This window comes from Opisthocomus hoazin, chromosome 20 (assembly GCF_030867145.1).
Source record: "Opisthocomus hoazin isolate bOpiHoa1 chromosome 20, bOpiHoa1.hap1, whole genome shotgun sequence".
Taxonomy (NCBI): domain Eukaryota; kingdom Metazoa; phylum Chordata; class Aves; order Opisthocomiformes; family Opisthocomidae; genus Opisthocomus; species Opisthocomus hoazin.
The window spans coordinates 17233540-17261211 of record NC_134433.1 but is presented as its reverse complement, the minus strand read 5'-3'; the positions used below and the strand labels follow the sequence as shown (position 1 = coordinate 17261211).

General features: G+C 48.2%; 1 long non-coding RNA gene across 1 annotated transcript; it reads left to right on the top strand.

The window, feature by feature from the left end:
* Positions 1-9861: 9861 nt before the first annotated feature.
* LOC142363758 (uncharacterized) lies at positions 9862-27468 on the top strand. Its single transcript, XR_012765931.1, has 5 exons — positions 9862-10313; positions 17832-18062; positions 22892-22974; positions 25585-25725; positions 26712-27468. It is a non-coding gene; the product is annotated as an uncharacterized LOC142363758 (long non-coding RNA).
* The last annotated feature ends 204 nt before the right edge of the window (positions 27469-27672 follow it).

Here is a 27672-nt window from a genome sequence, read left to right as displayed (position 1 = left end):
AAGTCAAGGTAAACAATATTTTCTTGGCGTAGCAATGGGAAAGAAGACAGATTATAGATCCGTGATTCCTGCAGTTCCTGGTGGTGTTCTCAGGACTCTGAGCAAAGGCTGTTTCACGCCTAGCAGTGTCTGATAAGCCTGACTGCAAATGAACACGTATATGTAAAATGCTTTAAAATGGTCCTCCACAAAATGCCCATGAGAATTTAGCATTTACATTCGTATTTTAAAGGGAAGTTTTGTTTTATTCTCTTCTGTTCAAATATCATGTAGCTGAGCAGCAGCAGTCAAAGTGAGTAATAGTTGAATGTGCATAATCTTGATCTAATTACATTGGTATTGAATTTCAGGTGAAGCATTAAATTGATTTGAAAAAAATCTCTCTGCAAGTATCTAGTATTGATGCAAAGGTCGTTGTGCATTTGCATTGCAGTCTGCTTCTGTATGATGAGGTCAGATCACGACCAGCGCAGTACTGGTGCCTCCAGGGTTTCAGTGGAAGTCAAATTCTGCGTTGGACTAACGCCGGTTGGCACAGGCACAAATTTCACCCTTCATACTTCATGTGGCTTTCGGCTAATTAGAAGACATCTGGATTTATCTCTTATTAAATCGTTAGTGCTCTTTTAACAACAAATGGATATATAATTAACATAGGCAATCTTATTAAATCCATATTAGGGCACTTATTTGAGACAATTGAAATTTTTAATTGGAGGTGTTGCTAAGTGCCTCTCCTTCTTACAGCAGTGATTGTGGTTCCTTGCTAAACACGTCAGACCTGAGGCAGATAATTCCCATCAGGATGCTCCTCACTTGGCGCGTGAGCTCTGAAACGGAGCAAATAGTTCAGGCTGAATCATTTCATTTCCAACGACCGTGCGTGGTTTCTCTGTCGATGCGCTGGGTGTCTGCAGGTGGTTCCCTCTCTTTCTGCGGGACTGGCTGGGGCGGGGAGGGGAGTCTGCACCACGGGCACCTCCCGGCCCATGAGATCTTGCTGCGGTCCTTGGGGCTGCGTCCATCTTGTCTCCGCTGCTGATGGGGAAAGACTCGCTCCTCTTGCCAGCTTTAGTGGCTCCTCTCGCTTCTCCACATTTAGAGATTCGCCAGAGTCCTGAGACCAGAAGATTTCTGGGTGTCATCTTTGCTCTGAGCAGTTTGCTTTTACCCTTCTCCCTCGTATCTATATCTGCCTCACTCCATCTTCATTACATTGATAGGAACTCTGACTTGGTTGACCTTGTGCTGGCTGAAATCCTCTTTTCTTTTTTTTTAACTAGATTTTTTGTATCTCGTTAAGCTTTGGGGCAGCTCCTGCTGAGAACAGGATGGATCCCAGCTAGTCCTGCTAAGCATCGCCCTCCCAGCACCACGCTGCTGTGCAGCAAAGGGGAGGCAATGCGTCACGCCATGCTTCAGGTGGCACGGCCACCGGCGACAGCAGCAGCCGGTCCTGCGGTGGGATCACCTGTGCAATGGGCGTCCAATAGTGCTGAAATACAAATGCTAGTAAATCAGTGTGGTAATTAATATTTTCAGGAGTGCCTTGTAATTTGTGGTACCCCATCTTTGTGTAGAAAGGAGTGTGCCCGGGATACCTCATGGGAACGGTTTGAAAAAGGTGGCCAGAAACCTTCCTCAGAAGCAATTTCTCCTCCGCTGTGGCCCAAGATGTGCTGGCAGAGAAGAGGCAGGTGATGCTTTTGCAGTGCAGCCACCGCCTCGCTGCTTGTGCAGCCTGGTGCTGGCTCAGGAGGCAGGACGGCACGGCAGCGCGGATGGGACGGGACGGCTGCTGGGCTGGGACCAGGGCTCCTCTGCATCCCCCGCCAGAGTCCCTTGGCCACGGCTCTCAGGCCCCTCAGTGACTTGCTAATCTGGGAAATCACCCCCCAAGAGATCCGTGGCAGGATCAGGACTGGGTCCCGAGCCGGTGGCTCACATCCCGGGCTCCCCAAGCACTGCCTGCGGCTCAGAGCCCGTGCCAGCCGGAGCAGCCCTGTGTGCTGCAGCCGGGGCGGCTGCACTTCGCAGAGTGTCCTGGGTGCTCTGAGCATGCAGAGGAAGCAGAAAGTCAGGAGAAAACAGGAAATACTGAAATAAAGCAAATAAATGCAAAAGCAGTTGGAAGGAGCTCAAGGTCATTTCTTGTTTTCCTCCGTATTCATTACTCAGACAAGCAAAAAGAATTTTTTTTTTTTTTTGGGTGCAGCTGCTATCACTGATGCTGTCCTTCTTTTCCATCATCTTCTCCTTGATGAATATGTTCAGATTATGTGCCAGAAATAAAAATCAGCCATCATGCTCCTGAAAGCAGAGGTCAAGATAACATCTGCCTTCCCTACTCTGTTCTGCACTTACCAGTGTAATAATGATGCACAGGAAACATCTGCTTTGGAAATAACTTCGGCAGCGAAGAAGCCCATCTCCGTTGAGTCAGAGCATCCTGCGGTAACTTGTCATTAGGCCCATTTGTTTTTCCTGTGCTGCAGGGAGCCACGCTACCCTTTAAATCTCCCTGTTCAGATTGTTTGCTTTTCTGCGAGACAACGGGGAGCTCCCCGCTGGCAGCGCAGCCTGCCAAGCCAGGGTTCAGAGGCAGGGGTAGGTGACGGGGCCGTGGCCGTCCATGGCAGGAGAGGGCAAAACGGCAGGAGACTGTGTCCTTGCACCCCTTCAGCCCGCGTGGCCAGCGGAGGTGATGATTTGCAGCCAGTAACCGGCACCCTGGCTCAGGAATGGGGCAAGCAGCGTGAGGCGCAGGATGTGCACGCAGGTATAGGTGTGTGTCTGTGTGTGTATCGATGAAGTCACATCTCTGGGATTTATACTTAACATTTGCTTATGGCTACACTGAAGGGCATCTTCTAGACACAAAATATTAAAAGCCAGCTATACTATTTTTAAGAATATGCTTTGTGTGAAGTGGCTAGAAGCCCCCACTCCACGTATGAGAGACCCTTGGCTGGAGGACTAAACCCTCGCGTATTCATACCACTAATTGCAAGGAAAAGCAGCGAGGGTCCCACAGGCAGCCGGTGCCCGCGGACTGCGGGAGCTGAGCTCCCACTGGGGCTGCTGTGAGGAGAAGGCCAGCAGTGTGTGTGGAGGGGCTGGTCTGATCCAGAAGCAGCTGAAGGCTCGGCTGGCATCGCAGGTCACCCCTGCTGTACAGTGCACGAAGCAACAGCCGGGCTTTTGAATTCTCTTCCATGCGCTTCTGCAATCCGTGGCTCCTGGGCGCAGCACCACGAGCAGTGAGAAGCCGCTCCTGCCAGCGTGTGCTGACCTGCGTCAGAGCCAGAAATTGCGGCTGGGGCTCGATCCCGAGGGATGCAAAGGCCAGCTGCACGGCAAGGAGGGCTGCGCGGTGCCGGCCAGCACATGGCTCTGCGACCCTTTGCAGAATGAAATGCTGAGCTAGACTACAGCGGTGTCAGGGCCTGGTGCTACTTTACGAGGTGGCGTTTTGGTTCTCGTTCGGACCCCCGGAGCCGCGGCGGCCATCTGCTCCCTGAAGCCCCTCCAGGCACTGGGGTGACGGTCGCGGTGGTGGGACCGTGGGTCTGCAGGCGGAGGGATGGGGGCTGCCCGTGCAGGAGGGTCTCGTCCTCCCGTGCCCCTGGGGCCGTGGGGCTGGGCCCTGACCCGACGCCCCCCGCCCCTGCAGCGAGAGCCGGAGGAGCCGGCGTGTGCCCGGCTTGCAACTGGCGGAAATTCCTTGTTAATCTTGAAGCAGATAATTTAAATAATCTTCATGCTTTTCACAGCCTTTTATCCCTGGTTTCCTCGCGGGCGGGTGTTCTGAGTCGCTCGGTGGTGGCTGTGCTGTGGCGGGGGCCAGGACCCCACACCCCAGGTACCCCTGACGCAGCCAGGCCTCTGCTCCCGGGACAGCGCCGGCGAAACGCTGCGCGTCCCCGTTGCTGCCAGCGTCCCTGATCTATGTACTTCAGTGCACATGTTGAATCTCTTTGTTGTAGGTTTGGGGTTTTCTCACACAGTTAGTAAAAATTTTTGGATTTTCTTTTTTCACTCGCAAGCAAGAAATTTTTTTCTTTCCTTTCTGAAGAAGCACTAATTTTCTGAGCCATCTCTTTGGCAACTTGGAAGCCTGTAATTTGTGACGGAAGGCAATTAAAATGAGGCAAATACATGAATTTATGGATAGCTTGGTGAGATAACTTCCTTCCTAAGGACTAGCAAGTAGATTTAAATAGCTTGTAAGAGTTTACCCAGTCTTCTACACATACAAATGTTTCCATCATGTCTGTGATGATGCAGGAGATTTGAAAAACAGGTGATGTTGCCCTAAAAAGCAGTTCCTTTGATCTTTTTTCTGGATCCTGCTCGTGTTTCAGGGTGATGCGGAGAAATGAATCTCACTCACGTGCCGGATATTGAGGTGAGATTTCTTCTTAGGGACGACTCTTCCCCCGTGTTCGACGTGCTGGCTCTGTCACCACCATGGCCAGGTCAGTGGCTGAAGCCAGCAGCTGGTGAGAGCCACCAAAATCTGACTCTGCTCCCTCGTTCACACTTACATTTGTGAGTCGGGATCGGCCAATCTCACCCCCCCCTCCTGGGATGAACGTGATTCATCGAGGAGCTGCCTGCTGCTTCCCAGGCAAGGGGCTGGTAAAGGCAAGGGTTAACTTTCCCAGACAGGCGGGCTTTCAGCCACATTTTTCTGTTCCAATACTGTAGATATTGCTGCATGATTATTGATTTATTTTTTTTAAGCTACTAAACTGCTACATTTACTGACTCATCCAGTCTTTTATCATATCCAATAGCACCACGCGCATTTTAGAAATAACATCATTCCCATTCCTTCACAGATTGTGCAAATCAAATTTATTTTTGTCACTGAAAATGTCAGAAGGATCCAGCCAAAACAAAGGTTTCTCCTTATCCTATTGTAAGAGCAAGCACAGACCGTGGTTTTCAAAAACAGTTAAAAGTCAGGCTTCCAAGCTCATCACTAGAAACTAAGCATCCCAATGCTAGGAAGCATCTGGAGAGCCTCCGATTCCAGCCCGCAGTTGTCCGAGGCATACGCAGCAGCCTCAGCTGTAAGCTCGTTACCGGGCAGAAGGAGCAAACCGCAGCCTCCGTGCATCCCCTGCCCAGGCAGGGCTGCACCACAGCCGCCCTGCCCAGCCCTACACGGGGCTGCGGCCTCCACCAGGTCGCTGCCTCGAGTCCCGCGCTGGGCACCCTGCCCTCTGCCTTGCTCTGCTTTGTTTTCGTTTGCTGGTCGGTCTCTGTTCTTTCATGAACTCTGAAACGACAAAGGCCTGTCTGGGACTTCGAGTGTTTGTTGCAAAAGAAGGTTCCATGTTTGGTTTTTTGTTTTTCTTTATGATGGCCATGACTGAAACATTTCACCACCTACTTTTGTTGCTGTTGTGGTTGTAATTAGTGTAATTTATATTCTGTGAAATATCAGAGTTATTTAGTAAACATGTCTATAGAGATTTGTCCTGAATAACAGTGCTTTATTAGAGATAATCCTTAGCTACTCGGCTCAAACAACTTCTCCGAGCTGGAAATCTCTCACAGAGAAGCCAATTGTGAATATTAAGAGGGATTTGGAGAAGGAGGCAAAAATTACATTTTCAAATATTCCACTGAGTTGAAGATTTAACCTAGCAGCATCACTGAATCCCTGCACAGGCTCACAACCTCATTTTGTTTTTGTATTAAAAGACTCTTGGCTGCATTTTAATTGTGTACATAATATTATTGATATTTAGCAATTGTTTCTGTCACCTTCCACCTCAATCAGCATTGCAAAACACAGCTTGAACTAACTGGAAAGTAATTTCCTGGCTAATATTCCTTCTCATCTCCTGAGACGAGCTGATATAACAGCTAGCAAAGCATGGATCAAACAGCCCCCGTTTCACAGATCTGCTCTTTCTCTAGGCTCCGTGTCAGCTTCTGTTCAAGTGAGAGTTACTTTATCTTGCATAATGAGTGGATGGATTCTGAATTTTCCGACCTAAGCAGCTCATCTCAGCAGTTCAAGCAGGATGTGCAATGTGACTCGTAATTAAGCACAAGAGAGGCATAGGAAGTGTCAGGGCGCTGAGCAAGCTCGAGGAGGGCTCGCGTCTCCCCATGGGTTCGTGCCGAGGCTTGGCTGCTCCACAGATTGGCCACCGAGCCGCAGGGCCACCAGCTCCTGCTCTTTGCCGGCGACGGGAAGGCCGTTCATCCCGGCTCCTCGTTTGCAGGAGCGTGGAGGAAAGACCAGAACTGTCAGCCCAGACGGACTCCATGGTGCTGAATCCCATTTCTCTCCCATTAAAACATACTAACCCTTAAAAAAATATTCCCGAGATTTATATGGCCTTTACCCATGGGGCTGCCCTGCAGGTCAGAAGCTGATTGTCCTGCAAGCAAAGCACCCGCTGCGCGGTCCCTTCCACCGGCACCTTGTCCTCGGCCTGAGGCAGCCGAGCAGCGTGTGAGCTCCTCCAGCACAGGCGATGGTCCTGCTGTTGAAAAAAATTCTTCTCTCTTGTCCATGAGTTTTTGTAACGCTAAGTGTTGTCTTCACTTTGAGTCAAACACACTCCCTAACTCCCGCTGAAGGATCCTGTCCCACTGCAGAGGCAAAAGTTGAAGCAAACAGCCCCAGCTTTTTCCTAGTTGGTGTTTCTTCCTTGCGGTAGTTACATACAGCAACTTTTGTAGTTAATACAGTAATTGCATTGTCTGCTGGAATCCCCCACTTGCCATTGATTTAATTGCTTGGTTGGGAGCATGTTAATTGTTTATTGACACTGTTCAGCTCCCATGCTGGGGTTAGACAAATCTTCAGGCTGAGCTGTGCTGCAGGCTGAAGTCTCAGATGAGTTTGTGCTCTGTAGACTATGAGAACGTTGTCCCCATCACTACCTGCCATAGAAGCTCAGCTGTGCTCGCTTGAGGCACTGGGTTTGCCCAGCTGGCTCCATACCAATCTAGAATAGCATGTAGAAAAAGCTCTGTATAACTGGTGTATGACAATCTTCATTTTATGGGCCCAGTTCGTGTGTTGGGTCCATGAAATCTGTGTGTTCACTATGATGCACGCTCTGTGCGGATGCTGGCGCTGACCCACACTCATGGGCTGTGGAGGCCAGCGGCTCTGCGGTGAAGAGACGGAAGGTGTGATGGTCCCTGGAGGAGACTCACTGTGGTCTCTGCTCGGACACATGGCAGCTGCACTGCCCTGCTCATCTCCCCGGGTCATGTTTTTGGCTTCTGTTGCTGTAGGTGCCGTCTGTCATACCGAGCTGTGCTCACAGCTATCAGGTATAGAAGGTGTCCGGCAGAGACAGTTCTAGGTTGGCCGTTGTCCAGTTCTCAAAGACTTTGCTCATTGCATCAGCTGATGGCGTCATACCCATGCCCCAAATGGTCCCTGCAGTCTGTAACTAAATAGACATGTCTGTCAGGGCTTTTACTTCTCTCCTGCTCACCAGGCATTAACCAGCACTTTGTCAGCGTTCAGAGATGAGCACTGCAGGGCCATCTGAAGCCCATTTTCTGATATGAAACGCACGCTTTCTTCAGTGAGCTTTGAATCAAGCTCTAACAGTTTCAGACTCGGAAATGGAAAAGAAGGCCATTTGGAGCAGGGAAGCAGGTCTATGTATTATAATGTCTTCATGTGCTATATATATAAAATCCGCTTCGCTGTTCTAATTTGAGCGTGCACAGCATGATAACATGGAGACTGTGCCTGGCCATCTCCTGATTATGCTGCAGCAGGGAAGTTTTAATTTAACCTTTTGCTATTCTGAGTGTCTCAGAAGGACCGTTTCTGCTGGATACTGTAATAGTTTTCATATCACTAAATTTTCCTAACAAGTCTGCACTCTAATAAGGAGCTAAGAGCCAAGGTCCCCCCTGATTTTTAATAAAGTGTATGACTGCAAGTCAATAACCTGTCAAGTGCTGCTCACCGTGCACAGCTGAAGCAGTCGATGGAGCCTGTGCTGACACGCAGCAAAGGGATGCACACAGAGGGGCCCGAGCCCGGTCCTATGCTGGGGCTTTCAAAGCCGCCGCGCGTGGAGGGGGAGCGGATGCTGCCTGCGGGTGCTGGGGCTCTCGGGGCCAGGGCTGGGGTTAGCAGCGCTGCAGCCCCCGCCGCCCCCGCCTCGCCCTCCGCCGGTGACCAGCCATCGGGAGACTCTGCTTCCTCGGGCACTCTGTGCTTGCGTTAGGAAAGGAAAAGGGAAGTAACAGCCAGGAGAGCATCCAGTTCAGAGTACCTGCCAGCCCAGGAGGAAACACTGCCCAGCAAAAGGAAATCAAACTCATTTTGAAATTCACCACTGTCAGAATAACTGAGCACTCACTCCAGGACATAATTTAATTGAGACAACTGTAATTGAATAGGAAGTTTTTCTCTTGAAAAATACCTCTCTCTTACAATTCCTTTTCCACCAATCTCAGAGTGTCTTGCAAATATGGGGAGATGCAGCAGAAGAGAGATCTTCTGTGCAGGAGAGCAAAGGGACAGCACAGATCATGCCCTGCAAAGCTGGTGACAACGCCGAGTCCCCTGCCAGCTGGGCTGGTGCTGTGCCCACTGGGCAGGGCTGTCCGACGTGTTGCTTCGCACTTGCTTTGTGCGGGAACTGATCTCTCATCGCCCCTGAGTGTCAGCCCCTCTGGAAAGAAAAGGCAGCTCTGTCAACAGCACATAGCCCCACAGCCTGTGAAAGAAGATGGGCAGCATAACATCTAACTGAAATTGCAGGACAACAAAACCTTTTCTCTCCCCTTCAAGTGTCTTTTAATTCCTCAAGAGCAAGGAGTGCTTCTGCTCTACCACTCCTGCCCCACTGAATGGGGACATTCTGCCTTGGGCTGACAGTCCCTGGCAAATACAGCTGGCTGCCATTTTAAATGTTCTTTGCCTTCTGATATTTTATTTTTAACTAAAATTAAAGCTTCTCTGAAATCACAGTTTCAGTGCCCCTTGAAAGGCACTACCTTTAACATTTCTGATGTACAGCTTTTCAGCATTTCCAGCTCTGGAGAGAATTTCCAAAAAGTTAACTTTTCATTCCAGCAAGTGGACGTTGGAAAGTCTCAGTTTCCTGAGGAACGCAGAAAGGAGCCCAGGATTAAAAACTGTCTTGACTGTGTGGTACTGACTGTGCACAGTAAGGGCTGCTGTGGAAGCATACAGATCTGTCTAAAACTGTCCTTTTTTTTTCCCCCTTTCTAATTAAAAGGTGTGAGAAGAGCATCCTTTCCTGATATTGCTAGAAGCTTTCCAAACAACTTCTCAAGTTGAGAGGGGGTTGCAAGATAAACTCCGTTAAAACAGTAATAAGAGCTGTGAAATAGGCACATGACAGATTTGCACAGCTATTTGTTGTTACCAACAAACCAATACGCCCAGTAACCAATACACCTAATATTTATTAGCATGAGGAATGTTTCTGTGTTTGTGATGTGGTGATCCGTTGCATCTGTGGTTCCAGCCGCTTTCACTCGTTCCAGTTCCTTTTCCCAAAAGACTGAGGAGAAGGGTGGCTGCTGGCTGGGGCAGCAGACAGACGGACTGCCCATGAGCTTGCCCTGGGTCAGGAGGGGTTCGGAGCCTCTGCTTTAGCAGCAGTATTGTGCAGGAGGTCTAATTAGAAAGCCTTCGGTAATTAAAACAACAGCTGTTACAATTAAATGACTCATCATTAAATCACTGATAACTGAAGCTTAAGGTGGGTTCTTGGTTAAATGACAGCAGTGCAAGATTTCCAAAGCAAGAAAAGATATTGGGGAAGAGGCAAATGCTCTTCTACAGAAGATGAAATTGATTCAAAATTTCCTTTTCCCACTAGAAATTTTTATAAAATCTTCCACAGAAAAGTCACAGCAGGAATGTCGGAGAAAGAGCCTTTGCCTTGGACCGTTAACGGTCTTGCGGAGTGAGGAAGACACTGCAGCCTCTCCTCGTGGATACCGACCCGGGGGAAAACCGCACGAGGCTTCTCCTCTCCCCAGCCTCCAGCATCAGCGAGACCCTCCGACACGGCCGGCCGGACCCAGGGCACCCTCAGCTTGGGAACCCTCTCAGCCACCGGCAACCCCGAAGGGCCAGCAGCAAGGAGAACAGTCCAGTCTCCCCGAGCGCGTTCTGAGACAAGGCAGCCTGGGATGCTATGAAGGAAACACGAAACACGAATGAACCAAGGGGCAGCGCGGCAGTCGCACTCCAGGCACGCGGCATTGCAGGAGCCAGAGAGATGTCCTGAGTGGTCTAATAGGATTTGTTAAGCTCATTCTCCACTTTACAGGTATTTGGCTTTTTTGCTGCTGATTAAACATGTTGCAGGAAGACATATCACAGAAGGGATTTTGCAGCGGTATCCATGGAAACAATAGAATGTTTCTATCTAACATACATATTAATTTTTCCAAGCTGTTATTAGCTGTTCCTGCCAAAGGGGTTTAAAGCAGCACTAAGAAAGCAAATTAATATAGCAAAAGGTGTGAAACAGCATTGCTGTTACAGGGATTATGAGGACAGGATTTTTTTCAAATATTTTTTCAAAGTATGTTCCTACCTAAGGCAAATTTTAGGGCACATCCTTTAAATTTACAGGAGTGAAGTCATAAAAAATTGACAGCGACTTAGGTCACACTTCTACTGCCAGAAGACCTGTTTACATTCTGAGAGAGACAATCGGCAGCAGAGGAACTGGCTAGGGTGAATCAGGAAATACGATTGTCCAGTTTGATTCCCTGCATAGCCAACTCGCATCTCAGTTTCTAGTCTGATCTACGCCTCAATCACTCTTTCTAATGAACTGTCCTCAATTATTCTTATGCTCAGTGGCTGGTCATCTTCCTTCCTATTTTCTCCACCTCGTGCAAGCCCATTGTGTGAGGTTCAAAGAGCAAGACCGTTCACTCTTGTGATGGTAAACTTGGAGGGATCAAGTCAACGCCATCCTACACACTGTGACATGGGTAGGAAGAAAGAGCTCTAAAACCGTACAGCCTTTGACAACGAACAGGAGCTCTTTCTCCCATGCCTCTTCAGCCATGTTCTGTGGCAGTGCTAAGAAGACGCTTTGGGTGCAGGCCACCGGCTCTGTCTGCTCCTGGGTCAGGTAGGTGCTCAGGAGCAGCAGCCGGAGCAGCAGGAGCCGCGGGTGCTGCCAGTGCTGTTAGCAGCAGCCGGCATCTCGCTCCAGGCCACACGGATCAGTTCTCCCTGGAACCAGGGAGAGACGGTGAGGAATGGCAGGACACAGGGCAGGCTTCTGGTCAGCAGAGACAAGCCCTTCTTCTCTTCTCTCCCTGTTCCCCAAATCAGTCTGCATCTGTTGGCTGGTTTTGTTGACACTTGTGACAGATCTAAGACTTCAGACGGGACAAGAGGACCATGCTCACGTGCTAGCCGAGCCACTAGCACCCCCCTGGGAGAAAGGGGAAAGACAGACAGCAGAATCAACAATGAAAAAGGATCGTGAGTGATTTTTCAGCTCTTTTGAGTCCTGGAAAGATGCTAACTGGCTGTCCTGGTTTAACCTGGCCTCTGGCAATTAGCACTCAACAGCCGCTCGCTCACCCCTCCCCTTCCCTCCCAGTGGGATGGGGAGGAGAAATGGACAAAAGGGTTGAGATAAAGACAGTTTAATAAGACAACAAAGGAAATACTACTACTACTATTGTTAATAATAGTGATAATAATGAATATGCAAAACAAACTATATACAATACAGTTTTCTCACCACCCGATCACTGATTCGCAGCCAGTCCCCAAGCAGTGATCGCGGTACCAGGAAATCATGGATTTTGCAAAATTCCAGAAAAAAGACCAAGCTCATGGAAAAGTTTAAACTCCCAGACAAGAAAGAATTCAAACTCCTGGGAAAGAGAGATGACAGGTTCCTGCCCCCCGGCCAGCCCCCATTCACAAACCACGCGTGCTGCCCATGGTCTGAAATATTCCCGTTGGCCAGCCTGGCTCTCTGCCTGCTTGTGCTCCCTGCCCGCTCCTGCCCACCTGCTCAGCACCAGAATGTGGGAGACTGGAAAAGTCCTTGATTTTGTATCAACAACTGAAACCATCCATGTTATCAGCATTCTCCTCCTTCTAAATCCAAACCACAGCAGCTACTGGGAGGACAATTAACTCTATCCCAGCCAAAACCAGGACACTGGCAAAGACTTTTAAGCCACATGTTCACAGAAAAACCGTGAAGGTCTCATAAAAGTTAGACCTGAGTCAGGATGGTGACAGGAGAACAATGCCACGTTGCCAGTGATAGTAACCAGTTCTCTGCTTTTGTAGAAAACAGGAGAGAGACTGAAATTGCAGAGACAGGATTATGGCACAGTTGTAATATCATGATCATTACTTATTCCTTTAGCAGTCATTATTGTTAGATTATTCATAATGAACTCACCTGGCATTAATATAAATTTAAAATGCAAATCCATGCAAATTCCTGTATAATTCAGCATAATTTAATGTACCATTAAGCTTCTTCATGAGCTTCCCCTGAACTGAGGTTTTCTTTGAAAGAGTCCAGCTATTACTGGAGAATAAAGAAGTGATAATTTGTCTGTTGGGCACCTTATGGGACTAGCAGAAGGCAACAGTTAGTTGCCGTGACTATTAAGAGAGACTTCTTAATTCAGAAATTAAAACTGAGCAATGTGAGGATACTATGCAATTCCAGCATCAATTAAAGGCCATTTATTTTCTTTCACTGCTCAGTAATTGTGTCAGATCTTTTAGCTGAAGGTCCATTTTAATGTTTCTCCCACTTCCTTGAGCCATTGATGCAACTTTGAGCTGCAGCTCTATTAGGAGAAGGAGGCAGAAACGCTTTGGGAACTCTCCCAGCATTGCAAACCTGTTGTGCAATGCCCCTCCTCTTCCCAGGCACTGGGACGGGCTGGTTCCAGAGGGAAGTGGGTTCAGTGCTCACTGTTCTGCTCCTGTTTCTGGGGATACCTGCACGTAATCCTGGTTTGTGTTCCTTTGTATTTTATCCACTCTCGCTCTTTATCCAACTCTGCCTGGTGGGGACCTCGAAGCAGCTGACCTGGTTTAGACAAATTTCTCATGAAAGAAAAACCAACAGGCAGTGCCCTGTTTGCAGAAACCCACAAAGTACCAGGACTGAGAGAGGTGGCTGGAGAGAGTTTTTACTCCTTTCCTTTCACAGATGTACATGGGATGCTTCAATAAACGACGGCCGTGTGGTTTCCACTGCTCAGTAAGACTTAGCTGTTAATAATGGCCTGAATTTGCCTAATTTAAATTCAAAGGAAAATGTAAGGTTTTGTTCTTAATTGGAAGAATCTACTTTAAAATTGTGGAAATGCTTTTGAAATGGAAATTTCAGTTCCCACCCCCGAGGTAAAGGTGCACTGACAACTGCTTGGTATTTCTCGCATGATTTAAGATCACTTTCCAGATGAAACCATTCCTGCTTCTTTCATCTCTCCCAAGAGCAGCGAGCCGCCTGCCTCGGGGGCTCGGCCGAGCCTGCCCAGGTTTCCCAGAGGCACAGCCTGTTCGCAGGGGAGGGGGCCACAGGGAGAACCTGTCATTGTCTTGTCGTAATTCACACGTCTGTAATATTGCCGTAATTAATTATTCACTGCCCTTCCAATCAAAAGCAGTGCAGAACAAAGGAACAGACTATTTCCTTTCAGGAGGCGATGTCTTGGAAATCAAAACCCAATTTACAGCACACATGAGACACCTGCATGATTATCATAATTAATTTAATTACAAGTATTTGCTCACTTTTGAAAGATGAAAAGCGTTAAATACCAGATGTCTGTCTTTAACAAAATATCACTAGACACATTAAAGCAAGACATTTTGAAGGCAGATCAGTTCCTATTTGAGCAGCAGCCTTCATACAGAGTGTGATGAATTCACCTCCTGCAACTTCCACTGCATCAGTTCCAATTAACGCAAGAAGCAAGACAAAGAGCTGGACATGTGCAGGTGTCTCTGCCTCGGCTGTGGGAGGCTTCCACGACCAGCTGAGGTGGGACGGAACTTCATGTGCCAAATGACTGCGAGCCACTTTCAGCACACAAATATCATTTTCTGTGTGGAATGAGCAAAATTGCTATCTGTAGGTGATGAGTTCAAGCAGGGAGATTCCTTCTGTGTTCTGACAAAGAAACAGTCATGTTTTGCATGACCAGGGCCAAAGTGGCTCCTGTTACAGAAACGCACTCCCCTGTTTCTTCCCACACCAGCGGCATACGTGCTTCCTGCTCCTGGGGAGCGGCTAGAACAGTTCCTGCTCCTGCGTGTCCATCCCACCGGGACAGCAGCGCTGCAGAATGGAAGTGTAGCTGTTCCTTACTTAGACTTTACTTTAATGGCCTTTTTATTTATTTTATATTCCCGCACTGTCCCAGGAAGAGCAAGGCTCCTAAGTGGTGAGCTCAGAATGAAGCGAAGCAGGTGTAAATGAGAGCGAGAAGAGCAGCCTGCGGGAAGGGCAGCAGCATGGCGCAACCGGCACGGCGCTTCCGCAGCAGGCCATCGTCGCGACGGGGACGGGATGGCTGCCATGTCGTGCTGCCAGCAGCGGCCTCTCTTCTCTGGGAAAGGGCAGTGGCCGCACGACGGGGCTGGAGCACGGTGCGGCTCTTCCCAGCGAGGGGAGCTTTGCCCAGCCCTGCACGGATCAGCAGAGAGAAGGAACTGGTTCAGCTGGTGCCGCGGTATCGATCTCTCCAAGCAGAAATTAATGGAAGTGTTTCTCCTCTTTATTGCTTCAGGGCTGGCTGTCCAGGGGAAAAAAGAGCCTGTTTGTGATTCCCCTTCCAGTTACTTCTTGCAGCAATGCGTACCCATTTTTTTCTGTCTTCCCTTCTTCTCGTTTTCAAATGTACACTTTTAAAACATTTTGCCCACTGGGTTTGGTATAGAAAGGAATCTTCAGTCCTTAATATTGGGCAACATAATTTCTGATAATTTCTGCTGTAGGCTAGCAGTGAAAGAATAAGGCTTAAATTATCCTGCTCTCCTTCCAAGAAAGGGCACACATTTGCAACAGTAAGCATTGGAGGAAAATTATTGCTCTCAATGTCTAGGTATGACTCTCACCTGGTCTGTCTTCTAGACTGAAGATGTATATATCCGTTTCTCAACAAGGCAGCTAATGAAGCTTATAAGGTTTTGGTGGCCATTTTCTAAAAGGAGTGCAACTTTTCGTATTTAAGTGCTACCTCTATGCATGCATAGTAAACATCTTGGAATATGTATAGTGAGTGGCCTTCAGATCCGCCTGGGTTTGATATGTCAGCAGTTTTCTTGTCCTTACTCCCAGCTTTTGTTTAAATGTTCTCCCCTGATAATTGAATATGTAAAACTCCAACCTTGCGAGCAGCCAGGGATCAATGAGGGCTGACGTTTTGCACAGCAAATACACGGGCTGGTGGCTCCACTTTTATCGAGCCCATTTAACACCTTGTGACAAGGGGCCCAGCCCTCCCCTCACTGGCACCCTACGAGTAAATCTGTCCCCAGCCCAGCAAGAGGAGCTCGGCTTGGCCTCTGGCCGCCGGGATGGTTTGTGTGCCTGACTGATGGCGTTTGCTGAACCAGGGCCCCATCGAGATGTGCATCTAACGGCATCCAGCGTTTGGGAATGAAGGGGATGGGGGTTGGCAGCCGAGGCGTGTGGGGTGTACCTGTCCGCTCCCGGGGCCCCGGGGAGGGGCACTGAGCCTGGCCCCTCACACCCAGTCCACTGCCCTGAATGCCGAGGGGGTCGGTGCTGTGCTGGCCCCCCAGACCACAGCCCTGCTTGCCGCGGTGGCACGTTTGCCTGGGACTGGCGAGTCCCTCTCCACGCGCCGCCCCGCAGACCCTGCGCCCTCCCAGCCGGGAATCCGAGGCGTCGGGAGGCTCATCCAGCCGGGGATCCGAGGCGTCGGGAGGCTCATCCAGCCGGGGATCCGAGGCGTCGGGAGGCTCATCCCTGGCGCCGGGCCAGCCGCACGCACACTGCGGAACCGCCTGCTGGCACCCGCCTGCGGCTCTGGGGCAGCACCAAGTGGAGCTGTAATTCAATATTTAGGTCTGAGTTACGGGTTTGTTCTCTCTTCCACCACCTGCAATCTTACTGCAGCTGAAGGCCTACCTTTCTAAACCCACCTGGCACTGCGCACGCTGTGAGGTTCCGGAAACTGCTCTTTGCTAATGGCGTAAATCAAACCCTAACCTTTATTTCCTAACTGCAGCAGGGCAGGCACCTCTCTGGCATTTTCTTGGCTGTGCCCTGCCCTTCCCAGCCTCCCAGCCGCAGGGCGGGCGGCCGCAGCGGGGCTCCTCGCTCCCGGCGTCGTTAGCACCTTCCCTCGGCACGGCACAGAGCTCCGGCACAACAGGCGTCACTGAGCCTTGATTTAGGGAGAACCACGTTATGGGCGCCAGCAAGAAGAGGCTTCTTAAGGCGGCTAGATGCAGTCATACACAACCGTATGTTTATAGTCATATTCAGCAAGGGCTTGTTTCTCGCCATTTTTTGCCAGCCCCCCTCCCTGCCACGAATCCAAACTGATGCTTCAGGGTGTTCACGTGTCTGAGCGCAGGACTTTTCCAATTGCATAGGGTCCTTAATCATGCAGTAACATTTCTGCTTGTGAGTTAGAGCCCCACTTCTGTGCAGCTCCCGGCGTGTGAGCAGTACCAGTGAAACCAGCTTTAGGGGAGAGCATGTAGCACATGGGGGAAGGAAACACGACGCGCAGGCATAAGGAAGGATGAGTTGCTTGGGAAGCCAAGTTCCTGCTGAGCTCCTCTTGGACCAATAACAACATCTGTTCTCTTAACTAACTTCAGTTCAGTTCTCTTTTTGCCACTCTGCCTGAGACAATATTTAATTGATACTAAAGGAGAATGCATGACATTGAGCATGTACTTGAGTACTTGGAATAACGTCTATCAGCATGTCAGTGAGAGATTGATATCTAACTAACAACTTCAATTTGCAGCATTTTCATTATGATCTTGTTTTTCCTTGTTTTTGATTAAATATACCCAAGAGGGGTGGAAAGGACAACATAGACTGTGATTACAAAGGTACTTTGTGCAGACTATTAACAAGGAAAGGCACCAGCACATCGAAGCCAAAAAATGTGAGGAAATAACAAATTTTTACAAGGCAAAAGCCTATTTAAAATAAAACAATAGGTTCTATACTCCAGGCTTGCGGACCCTGATATGTTGACGTGTTCAAACTCCGGATGGACCGATGGAAGGAAAGCAGATGCTCTTTCTCCTGTTGGTGTTCATATAGAGCATGTTGGTAGATGAGGGGAGCCTCACAGGGTGCTTTCTCTTTTTGTCCCCAAAATGCATGGGGTTATTTTTTTGTCCCAGGTTTTCCAGAAATTTTGATCGTCTTGTATGCCCATGCTATGTGTGTGTGTCTGTGTACACTACCTCGATTTTTCAGAAGTGGTAATGAATTTTGCCTCAGGCGCTCAAAACAAGCCACTTCAGGTTTATAAAGGACTAAGAACAGCAAGCCCCACCCTGTGCTGGCCATACGCAATAAGGTTAATCCACGCTCAGAGTTCTGAAAACCTTGGATATTGTGACTTTTTTTGCCTCTCTAAAATTTTTCTGCCTTTCTTTGTAACCCTTTGTTTTCTTTTTTTAACTTTCTCTTCTCCTTTTCCATGGGCTCGCATAAGAACATGCATTTCTCACCCACAGTTTTTGGAAGGGCTTTAAAATAAGGAAATATAATTGCTGTCTTTCCTTTTGTGTTCATATGTTCTGTTTCACATTTGCTCATTTTTTCCATTCCCAGCTATTCTTATGCAGATGTCAGAACATATTTTTTCAGCAAAGCTGATCACGGGCTCTGCCTAAGCCACCAGAATTCCTCTGAGCGCCCCTGGCCACCAGCTAACCTTAGCCAACACGGAGGCTCTTCAGAGACAATATCACCTTGTTTATCAAAACCATCTGCATGTCTGCACGTGCAAGTGGAGGGTGCTTGGCTTGCATTTTCTCTACTCGTCGAGAGGCATCAGTCATGGTGAGCTGAGTAATGTTTTCATTCCCAACCCTGCAATTACTGTATGGCGGTTAAGATCCGGGCACGGGGAATGCGCAGCCTGAATCATCTGGCGTGCGGCGGGGCTGTGTGGAAACAGCAGGCTGATCGTGAAGATGCAGGGGATTAGGGAAGCCTGCCTCCCAGCTTTGTGCACAAGAAGTGGGAAATTACATGATGTCTGACTGCAAAAATTTTGAATGGCAAGCGGGTTTCACTGGGAGGGGTTTAGGAAAGCTTTCCATTGCTCAAGCAGTTTCTCTCCCCAGCACTCACTGTGGCTGGGCACGTCCAGAGGAGCCTGGGGAGCAGACGCCGAGCTCCGGCGCGACAGCAAAGCTCGGCTGCTCTGCAGGGGCTGCTCACCCTCCTCAGCAGAGGACACAGAAAAGTATTCTGAAGCTAGGTTTTTGGGTTGGGGGAAGCCATCAAAGTGTTCAGTTTATGACAGAGAAACTTTCTTAGGAAGAACCTACACAGCATTTACTCCAAGCGCTTGTGCTCTGGATTTGCCTGCACAAATTGTGGGCAAATTTGCACCACAGTATCAAATGAGAATTTTTTTCTGAGCTTTCCTGCTGTCTGCAGGCACTCCAAGACCTTCAGTAGGCTTTAGGCTTGTTGATCAGGGCTAGCTGCATCTTGGGCCACTTTATAAGAAGTTCATATTTGCTTGTCTTCCATTTGAGTTTCATACAACTCTGTGTTGACAAATCTTCAAAACGGGCACAGAAGTAGTTAAAAAAACCACCAGCCCTATTTTACAGAAACTGGGACTAAAAACAACACTTTTTTTTAGCTGCATGGCCATTTAAAAAGGGATCTCAGGCCTGTTTGAGATCAATGATTGGCCTGATCAGCACCTGGCTGTTATAAAACCCAGCAGGAGCCAACCTCTGCTGATTTGCAGAGCTGTGAAAAGCTGGAGACTTGGTGTGGGGTCTGGTCTGGTATCCTCTCTTTCCAGGCTAGGATCAGCTTGGTAGGTCACCTCTATTTTTACGTACTTTTATTTATTTGCATATTATAGTGATTACAGTCATGTACTCTTGAAGGTCTTCTGGCTGGGTTATCATCCTGCTTTTTATTTACCATGGGTTTTTAGTCTCTGAAGCAGAAGTCAAAGCTGCTAGCAAGGATGTGCTTTGAGCGAGTGAGCGCTGCCCTGGCAGGTCCCTATAAACAGCAGCAAGTGCTGGTTGTGCTGTGCCACGGCTTCCCACCAGCCTGTATGTGGCTTCCAATCTCTACCAGTGGCACAGAGTTGTGGAAGCCTCCAGGACCTCTGCTGTCTGCTTGGCCAGAAGGTGTGCTGGGAGGAACCCGTGAGTCCTGAGGAATCCCATTATTTTCCTATGGACTGAGCTGTTGCTGTGAAAGCAGCCACATCAATGGGATGGGGAAAATGCGTAGTGACTGTGCTGTGAAGGGCACAGATCCTGTGTCTGTCTTCCTGTACATTAATCCAGAATGTTTGAAACTTAAAATGCCTCTGGGCTCAGGACAGGTGACAGAACAAAAACTACTGGTTTTCTTGCACTTCAGTGCCTCTGTTTAACTAACAAACACACCATGCTTCAGCAGTGGCATGGTCCTCGTGCGCTTTCATTCCCTCTCAGTCAATGCAAGCCCCACATCCGTGGCCTCGTTAGGCAGAAGAGTGGCTTCGTTAAGCCCTGCACATGGCAGTAGCCCCCAGGAGGGCTGCAGGATGCTGTGGCAGTCAGGAGAAGCCTCGCTGAAGTGCAGGATGATGCTGCAGAGACGTACTGGTTTCCAGTAGTATTTAAACAGGTGGCGTTGGGCTTAATAATTTGGGGCTGAAAGCCTGCCCAAGCCTACACCACCTGCTGAGCTTCGTGCCCAGAAGCTGCATTTGCCCCGGGAAGGCAGCGGCTCAGCGACTGCCATCGGCTCTGCTCCCTGGCTGGGACGGGTGGGCACCCAGGGGTTACCGCGCTGAGCACCGGCAGCAGCCGGGGCTGCCCCTGCGCGTGACACCCCCCGAGATGCTGTGCACTGGGACCAGGCTTCAAGAGTGAAGAACAGGGTTATAGCAGGGCTCAACTTGGTTTTAGCTTTTAGACTCCAAAGAAGGGCCTGATATTCCCTGTTAGCAGAGATGTCCAGGAAAATGTGTATGCCCTAGTCCTTCAGTCGAATCTAAAGACTGAAACACTTAAGAAGCTCTCACTCTTTTGTCTTGCTGCTCTTTGCCCTCCTCAGGGCTGTCCAACACTGAAATACAGTGCTGTGGACATTGCCAAATTATAGGCAAAATATGCTGTTCAAACCCAGCCTCTCACAAATAAGGCTGGATCACCCTTTTAAATTACACGTGTGGAAGCAGTCTCCCAAACCTCATCTGGTTTCCTTCACTCGTGTCTAGAAACCCAGAATTATAATCAGCACTAAATTGTAGCTGGGGTTGTATTGCACGATTGCTTAGATCCTGTTGCTGCTTTTGAGTGTTCATTTTCTACTTTCTTTTCACAGGATGTGATATGTAGTGCTCAAATATATTCCTATAACTGCAGGGAGAATATCGCTTTCTTTAATATAGTTTAATGGACTTTCTTTCATTTTCTAATCCCACGGAAATAGGAGTTGTACTGGATAAGATCACACATGAATGTTACCATAATTTTGGTCTGTGTCAAAGATATGATCTCATCAGAGCTTGACTGTATTGCTAATTTGAGAAAAGGGCATAAGCATTAAAGCTGAGATATGCAACCTTTAGCAATCCTTCAGCTTGTATGGAAGGTATCTGGAATGCAAATTGTTGGGCATTATGCTCTGAAATGTTCCAATAACTTTTGAACTGCGAAATTATGTGACTGTCAGAATTGAGGTCACTTCTACCCCCTGCCTCACCCTGCTCTTCTGTACCAGACTACAAATCTGAAACACTGCTTGTAAGGGGAAGATGAATGCTATTAGTATTCAAATGGATTTCCTTTTCCATATGAAAAATGGAAGACTTCATTTCTAAAAGTAATTTTAGTGTTAAGCTGCCTATTTATGGTGGGTTCTGCACTCAGCTTGTATGAAGTAGATGTATAAATATTCTTTCTAACCAAGGGCTAAATCTTGGCTTGGCTCTAAGATGGTGCACAGGCAGTACTGGTCCACTTGGCTGGATATAATTCCAACAGAGGAATTACTTCTCTGTTTTATTGGGTCCTAGGGGGTACTTAACTTCTAATTTGGGCACTGAGAGATGGAGCAGTACCGAGCAATCCCTGGTACAGTGTCTCCAGCTGGCCACCCAAAAGCCAAGGGATCTGAAATTGCACCTCATTTTAGACAGCATAGGCCATAATTTATTTTGAAGATTGACCCTATTGGATAAACCTCTCTTGGGCTCTGGTAGCTGCTAGCAGGACTTGGAGCTCAGCATCTCTGGCCTATGCTCTGGTCCCAGTTGTTTGTTGCATGGTGTGGTCCTCCCAGTGACCTCTCAGGCTTCTCTCCTGGTTTCCATTCTGGCCAAAGGAGGCTTCAATTTTTCTCTGCAAAGTTTCAACACCACCCTTAGCTTCACTGGAAATGCAGGAATGCCAGGGAGAAATGCTTTTGCAAACTTTAACCCATGTTTTTATCATTCATCAGAACCTGTCATTTATTCCACTCTCCTGACATATAAATCTGGCCAGGCACAAAATAAAAGCTCATATTTTCCAGCTGTTCACCACTGTACAAGCATGTTCTGTGCTGCTGCTTCCAATAGCTTGGGAAAATGATAATATTACAATTATTTTATGGTGGCTTATGATGGGATGGGCTTTAAATGCTGACAGATTTACCAAGTAGAATGGCTCTCTTCAAATCCTTAGAGGTCAAATTCAGCTTGCAAAGTGGCCAGCAGGGCTTAGTCTGTGTGTTTCCTTTAAGGACGCAAGAACACTGCAGTCAATGCTCGCCCTCGGTTTCAGGGCCCTGTAGCTGCCCTTGGCCGAGCAGTGGAGGGTCCTGTGGCAGAAGGCTGTCCCCTTGGGGTTTGGGGTGCCGTTCGTCGTGCCCTCCCTGCTCCCGCACGGCCGCCCCATCAGTGCAGGAGCCTCCAGCAGTGCGGGGTGCCGCTCATCCCACCGGGCAGGTATGGTCAGTGCACCCTCCTGGGCAACGCACCGGGATCTGCAGAAGGGCCTGAAGGACTTAGGATCTCGAATCCTACGGAGTTACACGGGGGGGATTCCAGCGCTGATGAAACTATTGGCAGTAGCTTTCCCGTGCTCCCCCCAGCCCCCGGTCTCTGCTCTGTGGGATGCAGGTACCCCATCGCGGCCCGGACCCTCTGCCTCCCAGTCCTGCCCAAAGGGGTGGGAAGGATTTTCTGTTTCTCTCTCTCCACACAGAAAACAAAGTAAAAAGGTTGTATGGAAATATTAAGAGAGTTTATGGATGTGGCTAAACATGAGTGATACGATGCTTGTACATACGAGTAGAACTTGTCAGTGGCTGTTTAAAATTGAGCAATACCATTTTAATTGTTATCCTTACTGCTATAGATCACAATAAGGTTGTGTTGATGGAACCATCAAGCACAGTAAATGCTATAAGTACAATATGTTAGTACTAATTATAGAGTAATTTAACAACAATGTATATGAAGAGGGCAATTTTGCATGCCAATTCACGATAGTAAATTTAATTGTATGGAAGAGGAAGGCAAAATATTTTCAATAAAGAGTAAAATGATAGATACTGCGTTGCTTTTCCAGTGCTGGTGGCATTCCTGACTCCTCTTGAAAGGGTTGCTGCCATTTTACCTACTGAGCATCCCTCTGGCATGTCCATCTTCACAGGGCGCAGGAGGCTTTGGACTGATTGCTGGACAACAGCTCTGACTGCTCTGTCAAAGCAAAAACATGTTACTTTTCACTGAGAGGTAAGCTGAGAGTTGTAGTGATGTGAAATGTTAATGGAGAACATGCACAGGAATTGCACTTATGGAGCCCGATGTAAAAATAGGTCTCTGGGTTTTTTCTACTTTTTACCAGGCTGCAAGAAGTCAGAAGCTGTTACTCGCTGAAATAAATTATCTAATAGCTTTGACCTTTTTTCCCCTCCAATTATTGTAATTTACAGACCTGAGAAAGGACTGAATTTAAGAGGAGTTTCATTGTTTTGGGTAAAATAACTTCTTGCCCTTTACTTCCAGCTTCAAAGATTTTTGTTTTCATTTATACTGCAGTTGCCTTTGACTTTTCTGGAAACACAGAAGGGATGCCTGCAAGTTTGCAAATGTTGCTTCTGTCCTCTTTAAGGTCCCTTCTTGCAGCTGAGGTGATCCAGGCTGCCTTGGTGTAAATAAGCCATCAGGCTGTGGCTCTCAGGGGTGATGCAGAGGGGTGGGCTCCCGTCCCTGGGACGGTGACCGGCTGAGCCCCTGCTCCTCCTCGGGCATTGCTTCTGCGCGTGCCCCAGTTCACAAGCGAATGTGTCAAAACCCTCTGAGTGATCTTTCTGCCTATTTTGCAGACTCAGAAAGCCATTTCTGCTCAAGTCTGGCTGACTGGCACACCCCAGCAGCGTGGCCGCTGCTCCCCGTTACCGGGCGGTACGTCCGCAGGTCCCTGAGATGGGCCGCGCAGCGCAGCGTGGCCGCTGCTCCCCGTTACCGGGCGGTACGTCCGCAGGTCCCTGAGATGGGCCGGGCAGCGCAGCGTGGCTGCTGCTCCCCGTTACCGGGCGGTACGTCCGCAGGTCCCTGAGATGGGCTGGGCAGCGCAGCTGCTCCTGGCTCAGCGTCCTGGGGCAGACGCCACCTCTTCGTCTCACAACAGTAATGCCAGCACAGTGCAAAGGGGAATTAAAAGACAAGTAACTGTGGCCCAGTGAACAAATGAGTGATCCAGGAAATCCCTGCTAGTTCAGTTTCCTAAGAGTAATTTCCTTCTCTTTGCTCCATTGAGACTTCCTCTGCCACAGATAAGAAACCAAACTCGCCAGGTGAAGGCAACTCATGCCATGTCTGCCAGAAGGCCCTGGCTTTCTTCTCACCTTAAGAAATGTGAGAATAGAAACCAGTCCATAAGGAAGCTATCTCAGTGTACTCAAAGCCTCTCCTTAAAATCACTTCACCCAAGATAGCCTTGGTTATTCGCCCCTTATCTCACCAGCCTCGCCTCCTGCTAGGAGCTGTTTGGAAAGAGATTTCCCCAGGGGCTATTAACTCTGACTGTGATTCCCTATTACATTTACTAATTCTTCTCTTGCCTTAATTTGATCTAACACAGATATTACAGAGATAATGAGTACAGGGTAAGCCTACTTGGCTGCATCTCCAGTGACTGCAAGTATTGCACGGCCATAATGGGCCCTGCTGGTACATCAGCTATTGTATGTACACGGTTTTCCCCCCCCGTTAAGGGTAATCGTGTGTGCTGCCTATTCCTGGTAAAGAATGATTGCAGAAAGAATTGTCTCTGAATAATGCAAGGACTCTGGAGTCTTAGAAAATGCAAAACTGTTGATAAATCTGTTGTAGCTGAAACAAAATTGAAACAAACTTAAAAATATTACTCTGGTCTCTTACCCAAGGTGAGTAAATAATTTTTAGTGGAGGCCAGCTCGCATCACAACTGTGTTTCCACTGAATGTCGAAGTTAATTTATACAATGGCTGCAGTACATCACTAGTGAGTCGAGGTGTTGGGGTGGCAGAAGGTAGCGTGCAGGCTAAGACCCCGCACTGGGAAGGGATGCTGGCTGTTGGCAGATGCGGCTGGGTGGGTGGGTGGCAGGGGGGCAATGCGGGGTGACTGCTGCTGATGCTGGACAGCACTGCCCAACTGTCGCTGCAGTGAAAGCGGTGCCAGTGGGTAACCAAGGCTTCAGGCAGGATTCATCAGCTCCTGCCACGTGCAGCCCACGATTGCTAGTGCTTTATTTGGATGCTAGAAATAATCCTCTTCAGTAAGAGATGAAAAAATGACTAAATCTCATTGTTTAAGTTAGATGCACACTGAAAATCTGATAACCAAAGTGCTCCTGGAAAAACTTTGGAAATAAGAGTTCAAAGGAAGAGTTTTAGCTTTCTACAAATGTGGCAGAAGTCTTGCAGGTTCTAAGATTCATTTGGGAACACAGAAATACAAGGATGAAGCAATAAACTACAAATTTTTATCTGTGACAAATTAATAAATGAATTTCTTTCTCCATTTTACACATACACACATGCAGAAAACCACACACACTTGTTGATTAAGGTTGAAATTCAAGGATTGTTATTGCCAATTGGAAAACTATAATTTTAATTTAGTAACAATGAAAAAAGTGCTCAACTCCACTTTTCAACCAGCGCAGTATGTCTAATTAGTATGTAAGTGGGTAGGGGTTAGACATCAGTTGGGTGTTGACTGGAGAGGAAGGTGAGTTTGGCTGTTTCTTTCTCCAGTAATATAGAATTAGTTCACTAGTAGTAATTATTAGTGTTCTTCAGAGTGGCAATGCTTATGCAGAGATATTAATATTCATTGTGTGGTTTATCTGTACAGTTAAAATGAACAAGTGATAACAAGCCTGGGGATGCTGCACGGCCTGCGTTTCATGGCAGAGTGGCGAGTGTTCCTGTGCTGCTGAGACAGGAGCATGCTGAGACTTCAGCAAACCTCCTGAAGATCCCTGACACTTGCAAGGTAAAAATAAAAATGGCTTTCTGTGGGACTTTTGTATTGACCTGGAATTACATGACTGCTGAGAAGTTCAGAGAGTCTTGGAGGTGCTTTGGGGCATTGTATGCTTTGAAGATGGAGATCAGTGTCATTTTTTTAATGTATGCCAAGACTGAAAATATAAATGAGCTTTGGGTTTTAAGTGTGCGAGAGCTTCTCTGCTGACTGCCCTTGCATGCTACATCATGGGGGTGGCGAAGTGACCCTGGTATCCTCCTGTGGTTCAGGGCCTGTTTCCTGGGCAGGAATGCTGTCCTGGGGGAACCAGGAGCTGATGGGGAGTCTCCGGCAGTGACTCGGCTGTGCATGAGAGGCAGAGTAGTCAAAAGTAAATCTTGGTCTTACAGGCAAATGCAGCTTCTCTAGTCTTCACCATCCTAATTACATGCTTGTAATAGCTGTACAGGATTGTAGATGTGTGTGTTAATGGAAAACTGAACCGTTAAACATGAGGCAGCAACTTGGAGCTGGCAACAATCTGTGGGAGTTTATGTAGCACCCAGGTGAATTCTGGAGATGTCAGCCCTCTCACCCAGTGAATCGCAGAAGCCACTCCTGATGTGACAGCACACGGTGTTAAGTGTTCTTACAGGATCTCAGTGCCAGATTTTAATTTTTTTTATTTTTCCCTGGGAAAAGGGAGAGGAGTGGATGGGGAAGATGAGAAACACAGTAGTCATACATCTCGGGTTGTTGCCTTGCTAGAATAACTCTAGAGTGCAAAAGACAAAACAGAAAATAATTTCAGACTCTGCTAGAAGGACAGTTAATTTTAGTTTAACTAGTTTTCCAGCAAGACAGTATAATCTCTGTGTGTTAGTGTCTTGCACATATACCTCAGTTTAAACTTCATTATGGAACAGGAAATATTACACTCTTGGTTTGTTGGTTTGGGGTTATTCTGTTTTGTTTTGGTTTTTTTCCAAACTTCAACTTCATGCTATCGACAGGTGAAGTCACAGGGTCCATGTACCACTGAAGTGCCTTTGAAGCCCGCTGAGGCCGCGTGTGCTGCGAAGCCTTCTCCCAGCACGACGCCGGTGGGTTTTCCTGCTGGGTAAGCCACGTGTGGGGCCGCACGCTCACTGCAGCAGCCTGCTCTGCCGAAACCTCCGCGGGTGATGCTCATGCCCCTGTGCGCGCCTCTCTTCCGCAGGGAAGCAGGTCGGGCAGTGTTTTCATGTGAGCTAACAAGCAGGGTGGGGATGCCCAGCAACGGGACGCTGGAGCTGGGTGACAGGAGAGGCCATGTGCCCGGTGCCATGGGCAGCTGGATGCCCGCAGGTACAGCAGGGACCATGACTTCCCTGCTGAGCCAAGCGCTCCCCAGCCTGGCCTGCGCCCGTCTGCTGGGGACCGCTTTGCATGGGGAGAGCAGAGCAGGGACATTATGGCTCCTGTGGGTTGCTGAGGACCTGCTCCACGGCAGGAGCTGGCAGGACCTCTTGCACCTCTGAACCTGTTGTTTTTTTTCCTAACACTGCCAATGCAAGCTTAATTCTGTTTACCAGGGTGTATCAGTAACCATAGCAGTACCAGGGTGCTGTCCTGTTGTTCTCCTCTGCTGCCTTGTGCTCCCAAACCTGGAAAATAGGAGCTGCTCTGTGTAAATCACAATGGTCTAAAAGCAATTAAATGATCTTAGTCGTCCCTCATTCCTGGGCCCTGGTCTCGCATGCCTTCATGAACGGGAAAGCAGAAATCTTCATGGGAAGGGGAGAGGAGGGGGAATGGAAGGGGATGCTCTTCTTACTTCTAACTCTAATAGAATTATCAAACTCTACTTGAGTTTTATTAATATATTTGTATTTTTTATTGATGAAAAATGCACAGGCAAAACAGCTAATACCTTCTAAATTTTCATAATTGCATTGTGAAGTAAACATGCTCTTCTGATTAATAGAAGTGGTT